We start from the raw sequence: 12,946 nt of genomic DNA on the forward strand, positions 1-12,946 counted from the left end.
TTTCTGCTTACACAAGACACACACACACGCGCTCACACACACACACACGCACACACACACACACACACGCTTATACACACAGGCATATACACACACATCATACGCACACACACAGAGATACGCACGCACGCATAAACACGCATTGGCTGCAGTGGTGGCTTACTAAGGGAACTTAATTGTTCAATAACTTTTCTTGTGGATGTAGTTTCTACATGAAACTTTCAGATTGTGATTATATCATGGATATGTATGTATTTGCCAAAGCACAAGTCTCTAATAATTGAAATACGCCTTTTACAAATGATAGGGTGAGGGGGTGAATTAGGGGTGGGGGGTGAATTTTGACAAAAACCGAAATTGTATAAAATGCAGATAAGTATACATAACAAATTTGAAGACTAGCTTTAAAGATGTAGGAGATATAAATTTATTACTGGTTTTCGATAATGTTTAGGGTATAAAAATGCACATTTAGTATGGTTAAAATTTTAATTTCGAAGTATTTAAAAATATAAATGAAATAGAAAACTTATTTAATTATATATAAAATGACTACGAGCAGTCTCGACTAGAGCTTTCTTACTTGTTATTAGTTTGGGTAGTATCTAGTCGAGCACTCTCGACTAGAGTTTTCTTACTTGTTATACCCTGAACCCATTTTCAATGGGAAATCAGGGTATAATGGTTTTGTTGAAATGTATGTAACAGGCAGAAGGAGGCGTGGCAGACCCCACAAAGTATATATATTCTTGATCAGGGCAACGAGCTGAGTTGATTTGGCCCTGTCCGTCTGTCCGTCCGTCTGTCCGTATGTATGAACGCGTCGATTTCAGAAGATATAAGAGCTAGAGACTTCAAATTTTTTTTACAATGTTCGTAATTACAGCGCGCATATCAAGTTTATCATTAAAAATCGATAACACATCCCGATCTTTTTTTATCGATAAAAAACCTTATCGAAAACCAGTTATAAAATTATATCTTCTACACCTTTATTGCTAGAGTCTCCAAATTTTTAATATATGCTTATATGCAATTTATACAATTTCGGTTTTTGTTAAAATTTACCCCCCACCCTTAAATTCACCCCCTCACCCTCACTTTTGTAAAAAGCGTATTTCAAATACTAGAGACTTGCTTTGGCAATTACATGCATATCCATGTTATAATCATAATCTGAAAGTTTCATGAAGATCGTACGTCCACAAAAAGTTATTAAACAATTAAGTTCTCATAGTAAGCGCTCACTGCCGCCCATGCGTGTTTATGCTTGTGTGTGTATATGTATGTAATTGTTTGTGTATGTGTGTGTGTGTGTGTGTATATGTGTATGTATGTGTGTGTATGTATGCCTGTGTGTGCGTGCGTGCGTGTGTGTGTGTGTGTGTGTGTGCGTGTTTCTTGTGTAAGCTGAAAGACGCGAAAAATTATTGAAATAGCTATTACTCCAAGGGTTCAGGGGATCTCGTAGTCTCGACTAGAGCTTTCTTACTTGTTTTTTTTTTTTTCGAACAATAATTATATGAATTAATAATTTTAATAATGGGTAAAACTAGAAGATTTTGATATACATTCTAAACACATTAATATTTATATTTAATTTTAGTTTTAAACTTTTTCATGTCCATAATCTAGAAATTACTTGTAGGTAACAACGGGTTAACAGAGCCGAACGAGAAACTGACCTCAGGGCACGAAGATTTCTTAATCGAAAACTAAGCTAATTTTGATGCCTAATCTCGGTCACACACACACAGATCGAGTCATACTACTGATAGCAGCTCAGTAGCTGGTCAATTTCAAAAATATATTCAATACGGTTGGGAATGTTTTTGGCATGTTTTTTAAAATAATTAATGTATATGTATATAATTGACTTTCAAGATTTACAAAGAAAACAAGTTAAAGATTTAATTTCTTCGCATATTAATAATATAAAATTTTTGTAATACTTGCGTGTATAAACAACAACAAATAAAAAATAAATATAAAAAACAACAAAACAACAAGAAAAGTTTAGTCGAGACTGCTCGACTACGAGATTCCCTGAACCCTTCCAGTAAGTGATATATAAATAATTCTTCGCATCTTTCCGCTTACACAACAAACATTACATGCACATACATAAATACATACATGCACGAACGCATAAAAACGCATTGGCTGCAGTGTGCGTTTACTTATAAATCTTGGTTATAACATTGAAATGCGTACATTTGCAAACCACAAGTCTCTAGTATTTGAAATACGCCTCTTACAAACTCATGGATTAAGGTATGGATATAGGGATGGGGGTGACTTTTAATAAAAATTGCAGTTCCATAAAGTATACATATATTAATCTACATTTTAAATTTGCCGACTCTAGCTCAAAAGGTGCAGCAGATAAAAATTTATTACTGATTTTTGACAATGTTTTTAATCGTAGATGATATTTCGATTTTTGAAGAAAAGCTCGATATGCGCCTGGTATACACAGACCTAGGAAAACAAGTAAGAAAATTCTAGTCAAAAGTGCTCGACTAGATACTACCTTGAACCAAACTAACAAAAATGCACATTTAGTATGACTAAAGCTTCAGTTTCGGTGTATTTAAAGATATAAATAAAAAAGAAAACCCATTTAATTAAATATATACATATTTTGAAACATAATTTTGTCATGAGACTTTATATAATCATTACGTGCAAAATTTCAGCGTTCTAGATGTAAAACTCTTAGAGATACGGTTTTATTCGTTTTTTTGCGCCCCCAATGGGCGTAAATATATCCGCAATAGCTCGTGATTTTGGGTGGTCGACGCGGATCTACATTCCAAATTTTAGCTTTCTAGCTCTTCAACTAATATGATTTCTGGTATATCGGAAAACGCTCCTAGTGGGCGGATCGGGAAAATTTGACCACTTTATAAGTCGGAGATACACACGAGTATGTGTTTCAAATTTCAAGTCTCTAGCTTCAATAGCGACGGAATAAACTACGTTCGTTCATACGGACACGGACGAACAGCAAGACGGACATTGCACAAAACCAACATATTAATTCACTTTCGTGAATGAGTATAAAAACTAACATCTGTTGCGCGCTCGGGGTTCGAGCCCGAGACTTTTCGATCGAGCGTCACGCCGCTACTCACTACGCCACCTCACTTTTCGAAGGTCCGTTGACAAAACTGAAAAAAGTTCACTGCTGCAGCGCCTTCTAGCAAAGTTAAACCAAACTAACTGCTGATGTGATTCTAAGGATCTGCTAAAATAACCAAACTAATAAAAAAGCACATTTAGTATGGCTAAAATATCAATTTCGGTGTATTTAAAGATATAAATGAAATAGAAACCCCATTTAATTAAATATATAAATATTTTGAAACAATTAAAAAAACATTAACTTCAGTTACGCGCGCTGGATTTGAGCCCGCGACTTCTCGATCGAACGTCACGCCGCTACTCACTACGCCACCTCACTTTTGTAAGTTGCGTTGGCAAAACTGAAATAGGCTCATTGCTGCAGCGCCATCTAGCAGATTCTAAGAATGTTCTAGAAGAAGTTTGAATGTATGTGTGCATACGTATACGAAACTGTTGTAGCTGCTGCACGTGCGTTTGTTAATTGGCCAAATATTTGATGATTTTTAATTATACCCTGAACCCATTTTCAATGGGAAATCAGGGTATAATGGTTTTGTTGAAATGTATGTAACAGGCAGAAGGAGGCGTGGCAGACCCCACAAAGTATATATATTCTTGATCAGGGCGACGAGCTGAGTTGATTTGGCCCTGTCCGTCTGTCTGTCCGTCTGTCCGTCTGTCCGTCTGTCCGTCCGTCCGTCTGTCCGTCTGTCCGTCTGTCCGTATGTCCGTATGTATGAACGCGTCGATTTCAGAAGATATAAGAGCTAGAGACTTCAAAATTTTTTTAAAATGTTCGTAATTACAGCGCGCATATCAAGTTTATCATTAAAAATCGAAAACTCATCCCGATCTTTTTTTATCGATAAAAAACCTTATCGAAAACCAGTTATAAAATTATATCTTCTACACCTTTATTGCTAGAGTCTCCAAATTTTTAATGTATGCCTATATGCAATTTATACAATTTCGGTTTTTGTTAAAATTTACCCCCCACCCCTAAATTCACCCCTCACCCTCACTTTTGTAAAAAGCGTATTTCAAATACTAGAGACTAGTGCTTTAGAATGTGCACACATTTTTACCATATGATTACGCTCTGAAAGTTTTATTAAGATTGTACGTCTAGAAATTAAATTATTCAACAAATAAATTCTTATAATATTGCCCACACTGCAGCGCAGCCCAAGCGCAGTCGCTGCTTACTGCGCAGTTAGCAGGCGCGTTCTAATACGTGCGTGTGTATGTTTCGAAAAGAAGTGCAGACTGATTAGAATATCAGCTTAGAGGGTTCAGGGTATCTCCTAGTCGAGCAGTCTCGACTAGAGCTTTCTTACTTGTTAAATTTTGACTGAATGGAATTTAATGATCTACATATGTATTATATTGAATATATGAAAAATTAAAAACAAAAAAAGAAAAATCATTCACAATTAGCTATACTGGCTTTTGACTTGAACTTGAATGTTTTTATTCGATACAAAAATAATGGGATGATTTATCGAATTTTGACAGCAAACTCGACATCCGCGCAGTATATAAGGTCATTTTAAAACAAGTAAGAAAGCTCTAGTCGAGACTGCTCAACTACGAGATCCCCTGAACCCTTCGAGCAACTGATATTTCAATAATTATTCGCCTATGCACACATACACGCACACATACACGCACACACACAGACATACGTACGCACGCATAAACACGCATTGGCTGCAGTGTTGGCTTACTATGGGAAGTTAATTGTTTAATAACTTTTCTTGTGGATGGACTATCTTCATGAAACATGAAACAAGTCCCTAGTATTTGAAATACGCCTTTTACAAATGTGAGGGTGAGGGGGTGAATTAGGGGGGGGGTAAATTTTGACAAAAACCGAAATTGTATAAAATGCATATAAGTATACATATAAAATTTGGAGACTCTAGCTTTAAAGATGTAGGAGATATAAATTTATTACTGGTTTTCGATAATGTTTTTAATCGATAACAATATAACGGGGCAAGTTATCGATATTTAAAGCAAACCCGATTTGCGCGTGCTATACACGGACCTAGGAAAAAGTCTCTAACTTTTATATCTTCTGAGATCGACGCGTTCAAACATACGGACAGACAGACAGACAGCCGGACAGGATCAAATCAACTCATTTCGGCGCCCTGATCAAGAATATATGTGCTTTGTGGGGTCTGTCACGCCTCCTTCTGCCTGTTATATACATTTCAACAAAACCATTTTACCCTGATTTACCATTTTCAATGGTAAATGGGTATTAAAAAATATATATTATAAGAATAAGTTTTTTTTTTTATTAAAATGATAAAGACCACTTACCACTTACCAGTATTCGGTACTCAAAGATTTAAAAAAATAAAACGAATTCTGTTATATGAGTATCCGCTATACGACTTCGTCAGTCACTAACAACACATTTTATTGCCGAAGCAAGTCGCTCCGAAGGCACTGAGCTACCAGGGGTGGATAGGCATCGTCATGCGATCTTCATTACTGCAGGCTTAGCAGCATTATGAGAAATCCAAAAAATTATTGGATTGCTTTCCGTAGAAGTTTACGCAAACTGCAGTACATGTTAAGCTCTCTCTTTCCGCACAGTGTACTGCACAGTGTAAGCATCATAGTGCTTGTTTTTCATATGCAACGCCATATTTGATGTGTTACCACTTGTCCTGATTATACTCATACACGAAGTGAATTATTATACTCATTCATGAAGTGAATTAGTATATTGGTTTTGTGCAATGTCCGTTTTGCTGTCCGTCTTTGTATGTATGAACGATGTTTATTTCGGCGCTATTGAAGCTGGAGACATGAAATTTGGAACACATACTCGTGTTATAAAGTGCTAAAATTCTGCTCGATTCGATCTGCTCACGAGGGACATAGTAAATCGGAAAATGCATTTTCCGATATACCAAAAATCATGTTGGTTGAAATTTGGTATGTGGGTCCGCGTCGACCACCCAAGATGACAGGTTATGGCGGATATATCTCCGTGCATTAGGTGCGCGGCAAACCGGATAAAACCGTATCTCCAAGAGCTTTAAAGCAAGAACGCTGAACGGTTGCACGTAAGCTAATGTTATGATTCTATAAAGTCGAATAGTCTACGCCCATTAGGGGCGTGGAAAATCGGACCTGAAGTGAAATAGATTATTTTGGACACTATTGATACTAGAGACCTCAAATTTGGTATATATACTCGAGCTGACCACCCAGACCAAAAAATTCAACGGATATTGTAACGAAACTTCGGTTTATCCCGAGTCTAAGCTGGGCTAGTTTCAGCTGACTGTGGATTCGTGCCAACAAATTTATTTGTTGAAGCCCCTGCGATATTAATTAGTCACTTGTGATTTAGGTTTTATAGCATAAATGTATATTTTCTTGAATAAGTTTGAAATTTACACGTCACTTAAATTTATGCTGGTTCGCTGGTTGGCTTTAGCGAAGCACACCTACTGAGCGCTGGTTCAACGCACTCCGGCTGGGAGAGTGTTGTGCTAATTTGATTCGGGAAACGCCAAGACCTCGATCTGTAAACTCTGGAGGTTCGCTCAGATATAAATGAAATAGAAACCCCATTTAATTAAATATATAAATATTTTGAAACAATTAAAAAAACATTAACTTCAGTTACGCGCGCTGGATTTGAGCCCGCGACTTCTCGATCGAACGTCACGCCGCTACTCACTACGCCACCTCACTTTTGTAAGTTGCGTTGGCAAAACTGAAATAGGCTCATTGCTGCAGCGCCATCTAGCAGATTCTAAGTATGTTCTAGAAGAAGTTTGAATGTATGTGTGCATACGTATACGAAACTGTTGTAGCTGCTGCACGTGCGTTTGTTAATTGGCCAAATATTTGATGATTTTTAATTAAATTTTGACTGAATGGAATTTAATGATCTACATATGTATTATATTGAATATATGAAAAATTAAAAACAAAACAAGTAAGAACGTTGCAGTCGGGCGATACCGATTGCAGAAGACTCATTCACAGCCCAAACGCTGTCAACCAGAGTATATAGTGCAATTTTCAAGTCTAGTGCGCAGCAAAAAACACGGCATTTTGCCATTAAAATTGGAAAATCATCGATAGCTATTGCATTCAAATTACATACATATATAATTTATACAATTTTGATTTTTATTATATATGTATTTATATCCATACATTGGATACCGGCTTCACTTCAAGCTAACAGCAGATCAGCGCGATTTTCCTATGCTTGTGCACACACTCATCGTCTATTCTATGCGTACAGACAGAAGCGCGCCTTTTCTCACATTCTTAGAATTTCGATTGATTTCTGGACTTTCTAGCCGTTACTGTAGTTTTGTCTGATGACGCTCTCTTATTAAGCTATTCTATTTTAGCAACTGATTTCTCGATCAAAGCAGTGGCGCGGGTGCTAAGGGCGACACAAGTAATGTTAGAGTAGGGGAGGTTCGAACCTCTACTGTGTTATTATTATTATTTTTTTTTTTTCATACATATTTCGTTTTTTATAAAATAGATATTTTATTGGGAAGGTGCGAGCTTGACTGAATGGCACTTAATACTTTTCATTTTCTTAGTCGAATAATTTTATAAGTTTAAATTTGTTCTTCTTAAATAGCCCTCAAATACATATACGCAAATACATACATATGTATATATAATTATATATGTTTGCCTGCGCGCATAGCATCAAGCATTCCAGCCTTATACACGCGCTCATTTGTATGTGTGTATGTATGTACACATAAATGCGTGCTCTAGCATATTCTAAGAATCCCGTTGCGATTGATTTGTCTTTGCATTGTTTTTGAATTTCCAGCCACCACTCTGGCTTTTCTTTGCTATGTGGCGTCATAACAATAATGTGATTTCATTTTAACTACTATTGATCGAAACGACGCGGTGGTGCTGTAGGCTGAAGCGCCGGCGATCTTTATTTTAGCTATTTTGACAAACATGCTGTTTGGGTTGGGTGCGAGTTCAAATCCCGCTGAAAACAATTTTTTGTAAATTGCAAATTTTTGTTATTTTAGCTTTTTTATATTTTATTAATTTTATAAAAATGTTTCCTTCCGTGCTATCAATGCCTATAAGCCTACTTATGTGTACATATACATAAATAGATGACTGACGCATATAAATGTCGCAATTCGGGCACTGTAAATGCCGATTGCCACGCCCCTAGTGGCCGTCGACTCCTCAATTTTAGCCAGTTCTTAGAACGAGCAACCGGTTACCTAAATGCAAAATTTGAATTCTTACGCTCAAAAAATGTGAAAATTACAGGGTATTTTTCGATATGCCACGCCCCTAAAGAGGCTTAAAAATTATTTTTGGGGCATCGATAGAGAAGGCCACCAGTAACTTAACTATCCAAATTTGAAGCTTCTAGCTCTTAAACTGTAGGAGATATAAACTTTTGCGGTTTGCCACGCCCCCTATAGGCGGACATATATCTACCATAGCTCGTTGGACTTGGGTGATCAACCCGCGTATATATACCAAATTTCAGATCTCTAGCATCAATAGTGCCTAAAATATAGCAGAATTCGAAAAATCACTATATCTTCAGGTCCGATTTGCCACGCCCCTAGTGGGCGTAGATATTAAATTTTTTCACCCATCTTCATAGAATTAAAACATTAGCTGACGTGCAAAATTTCAGCATTCTAAGTTTATAACTTTAGGAGATACAGTTTTGTCCGATTTGCCACGCCCCTAATGGGCGGAGATATATCCGCCATAGCTTGTGATCTTGGGTGGTCGGCGCGGACCTACATACCAAATTTCAGCTTTCTAGCTCTTCAACAAACATGATTTCTGGTATATCGGAAAATGCATTTTCCGATTTGCCACGCCCCTAGTAGGCGGATCGGGAAAATTTTAACACTTTATAAATCGGAGATATACACGAGTATGTGTTCCAAATTTCAAGTCTCTAGCTTCAATAGCGCCGAAATAGATTGCGTTCATACGGACAGACGGACAGACGGACAGACGGACGGACAGCAAGACGGACATTGCACAAAACCAATATACTCATTTCACTTTCGTGAATGAGTCTAAAAAGAAAAATCATTCACAATTAGCTATACTGGCTTTCGACTTGAACTTGAATGTTTTTATTCGATACAAAAATAATGGGATGATTTATCGAATTTTGACAGCAAACTCGACATCCGCGCAGTATATAAGGTCATTTTAAAACAAGTAAGAAAGCTCTAGTCGAGACTGCTCAACTACGAGATCCCCTGAACCCTTCGAGCAACTGATATTTCAATAATTATTCGCCTATGCACACATACACGCACACATACACGCACACACACAGACATACGTACGCACGCATAAACACGCATTGGCTGCAGTGTTGGCTTACTATGGGAAGTTAATTGTTTAATAACTTTTCTTGTGGATGGACTATCTTCATGAAACATGAAACAAGTCCCTAGTATTTGAAATACGCCTTTTACAAATGTGAGGGTGAGGGGGTGAATTAGGGGCGGGGGGTAAATTTTGACAAAAACCGAAATTGTATAAAATGCATATAAGTATACATATAAAATTTGGAGACTCTAGCTTTAAAGATGTAGGAGATATAAATTTATTACTGGTTTTCGATAATGTTTTTAATCGATAACAATATAACGGGGCAAGTTATCGATATTTAAAGCAAACCCGATTTGCGCGTGCTATACACGGACCTAGGAAAAAGTCTCTAACTTTTATATCTTCTGAGATCGACGCGTTCAAACATACGGACAGACAGACAGACAGCCGGACAGGATCAAATCAACTCATTTCGGCGCCCTGATCAAGAATATATGTGCTTTGTGGGGTCTGTCACGCCTCCTTCTGCCTGTTATATACATTTCAACAAAACCATTTTACCCTGATTTACCATTTTCAATGGTAAATGGGTATTAAAAAATATATATTATAAGAATAAGTTTTTTTTTATTAAAATGATAAAGACCACTTACCACTTACCAGTATTCGGTACTCAAAGATTTAAAAAAAATAAAACGAATTCTGTTATATGAGTATCCGCTATACGACTTCGTCAGTCACTAACAACACATTTTATTGCCGAAGCAAGTCGCTCCGAAGGCACTGAGCTACCAGGGGTGGATAGGCATCGTCATGCGATCTTCATTACTGCAGGCTTAGCAGCATTATGAGAAATCCAAAAAATTATTGGATTGCTTTCCGTAGAAGTTTACGCAAACTGCAGTACATGTTAAGCTCTCTCTTTTCCGCACAGTGTACTGCACAGTGTAAGCATCATAGTGCTTGTTTTTCATATGCAACGCCATATTTGATGTGTTACCACTTGTCCTGATTATACTCATACACGAAGTGAATTATTATACTCATTCATGAAGTGAATTAGTATATTGGTTTTGTGCAATGTCCGTTTTGCTGTCCGTCTTTGTATGTATGAACGATGTTTATTTCGGCGCTATTGAAGCTGGAGACATGAAATTTGGAACACATACTCGTGTTATAAAGTGCTAAAATTCTGCTCGATTCGATCTGCTCACGAGGGACATAGTAAATCGGAAAATGCATTTTCCGATATACCAAAAATCATGTTGGTTGAAATTTGGTATGTGGGTCCGCGTCGACCACCCAAGATGACAGGTTATGGCGGATATATCTCCGTGCATTAGGTGCGCGGCAAACTGGATAAAACCGTATCTCCAAGAGCTTTAAAGCAAGAACGCTGAACGGTTGCACGTAAGCTAATGTTATGATTCTATAAAGTCGAATAGTCTACGCCCATTAGGGGCGTGGAAAATCGGACCTGAAGTGAAATAGATTATTTTGGACACTATTGATACTAGAGACCTCAAATTTGGTATATATACTCGAGCTGACCACCCAGACCAAAAAATTCAACGGATATTGTAACGAAACTTCGGTTTATCCCGAGTCTAAGCTGGGCTAGTTTCAGCTGACTGTGGATTCGTGCCAACAAATTTATTTGTTGAAGCCCCTGCGATATTAATTAGTCACTTGTGATTTAGGTTTTATAGCATAAATGTATATTTTCTTGAATAAGTTTGAAATTTACACGTCACTTAAATTTATGCTGGTTCGCTGGTTGGCTTTAGCGAAGCACACCTACTGAGCGCTGGTTCAACGCACTCCGGCTGGGAGAGTGTTGTGCTAATTCGATTCGGGAAACGCCAAGACCTCGATCTGTAAACTCTGGAGGTTCGCTCAGATATACATGCCTCTCCTACTATCCCACTCGTTCACAGCACAACACTAGCGTCGTTTTACTCAAAAATACTTCTCTTGCGCATGGCTACGTGAACTTACTCAGATGTGCACCCCTCGCTTAAGCCGCTGATATGCACCGATGTCCTGATCGGTGCTGCTGATGATCCGCAAGGATTCTTTCTGGATGTCCTTGCTGTTCCCACGATGTCCTGGGAGTCCTGATTTACCACTCGCGCTGACTTTCACTTGACTTTGGCACTTTCTTCACGCACTTCGACTTTTCACTTTATATCTTCTCTTCAGTATAGTTTCGACAGCCTCGTATGGAGCTGCTGGTGGCCTTTCATACCCCAGCCACAGGCCCTGCTTCGTGTGAACTTTGACCCCCTTTCCAGTGCGAGGGTCGCTCCTACAGTATTCTCGTCGCTGTGTGGAGCAACATGTATATGCACGTATATGCATATAAACGCACAGCAAATACGTACGTTCATATACATTAATACGTGTATACCTATATTGCTCCTCACACTCCCCTCTTCCTTCGGGAAAACACGAGACCATCGTGTTCGAATTTGGCGCCCGTCTCCGCTGCGCTGCTCCGTTTTGCGTCGCTCCATCCCTCGATGCTCCATTCTGCGCGGATCGCTGCTGTTAACGCTCTGTTAATGTTATCAGCTGCCTTTTTCCCTTACCGCTGGCAAGGCTGTATTCTGCCGGTAAGTGAATGGGGTTAATAAATAACATTTTAATAAAAATATTGCTTTTCAGGCTGGGCATATTTTCCTCCATGCCTCCATGCCCACGCCGGGCGCTGCTGCAAAACTCACCTCTCGGTTTTGCAGCCCCCGGTGGCATTGGCGCACGCGCGCACGGCAATGGGCATTTCATGCATTTGGCGCCTGCTGTCCATCGCCGCTGGAGACGTCTCTCTGCTGGTTTCTGCTGCTCTTTGGACCCTTGGGGATGCTCCGGTGGGGCTCTGCAGTCATTTCTGTTTCATGTACTGCTGCTAGGAGATCGGGCCACAGACGTCGTTCGCAAATGGACACCGGTGTCAAGTCTTTGGTGTCGGTACGCTTATTGGCCCCTCCTCTTTCGCGCATAGCTCCAGCAAAGTCGCTGGCCAGTGCGCGAGGATCGGTTGCCAAGCTTTTCCGACGCCCAGGGACTCGTAGCCGGTGGAGCCAGTCGCGTGGCAGGCGTCTGTAACCACACTTTCCCAGCAGCAGCCACATGCCGACTGAATACATGATGGGCCGCCGCTGCCTCTGCCCACGCCGGACGCTTCTGCACAACTCACCTGTTGGTTCTCCGGTGGCTTTGGCACCCGTGCGGCGGCCACCTGCCTCACCATATCCCTCGTCGTCCTCTCTGCTGCTGATAAGGGCGTTCTGCATATGTTAGCAGTAACCCTCCTGGTTGCTGCTAGGTCTCCGTTGCTGATGATGGCGTGTAGCTGATCTTCTGTTGCCGCTGTGTCTCCGTCGCGCCAACACTGACAAATTTTTGGATTGCTGTCGGGAACTGGGCACACCGATGTCGTTCGCAACTGCCGCCGGTGCCTAAC

General features: G+C 39.4%; 1 protein-coding gene across 1 annotated transcript in view; it reads left to right on the forward strand.

Annotated features, from left to right (window-relative positions):
• The first annotated feature begins 1,876 nt into the window (after positions 1-1,876).
• Positions 1,877-12,946, forward strand: part of LOC6578192 (mitochondrial basic amino acids transporter) — a 54,823-nt gene continuing 43,753 nt past the window's right edge. The window contains exon 1 of the mRNA XM_044007559.1: positions 1,877-2,059. The gene's annotated coding sequence lies outside the window, so the exon portion shown is untranslated. The remainder of the gene's footprint in view (positions 2,060-12,946) is intronic.

Source organism: Drosophila mojavensis, unplaced genomic scaffold (assembly GCF_018153725.1).
Source record: "Drosophila mojavensis isolate 15081-1352.22 unplaced genomic scaffold, ASM1815372v1 contig_108, whole genome shotgun sequence".
Classification (NCBI taxonomy): Eukaryota; Metazoa; Arthropoda; class Insecta; order Diptera; family Drosophilidae; genus Drosophila; species Drosophila mojavensis.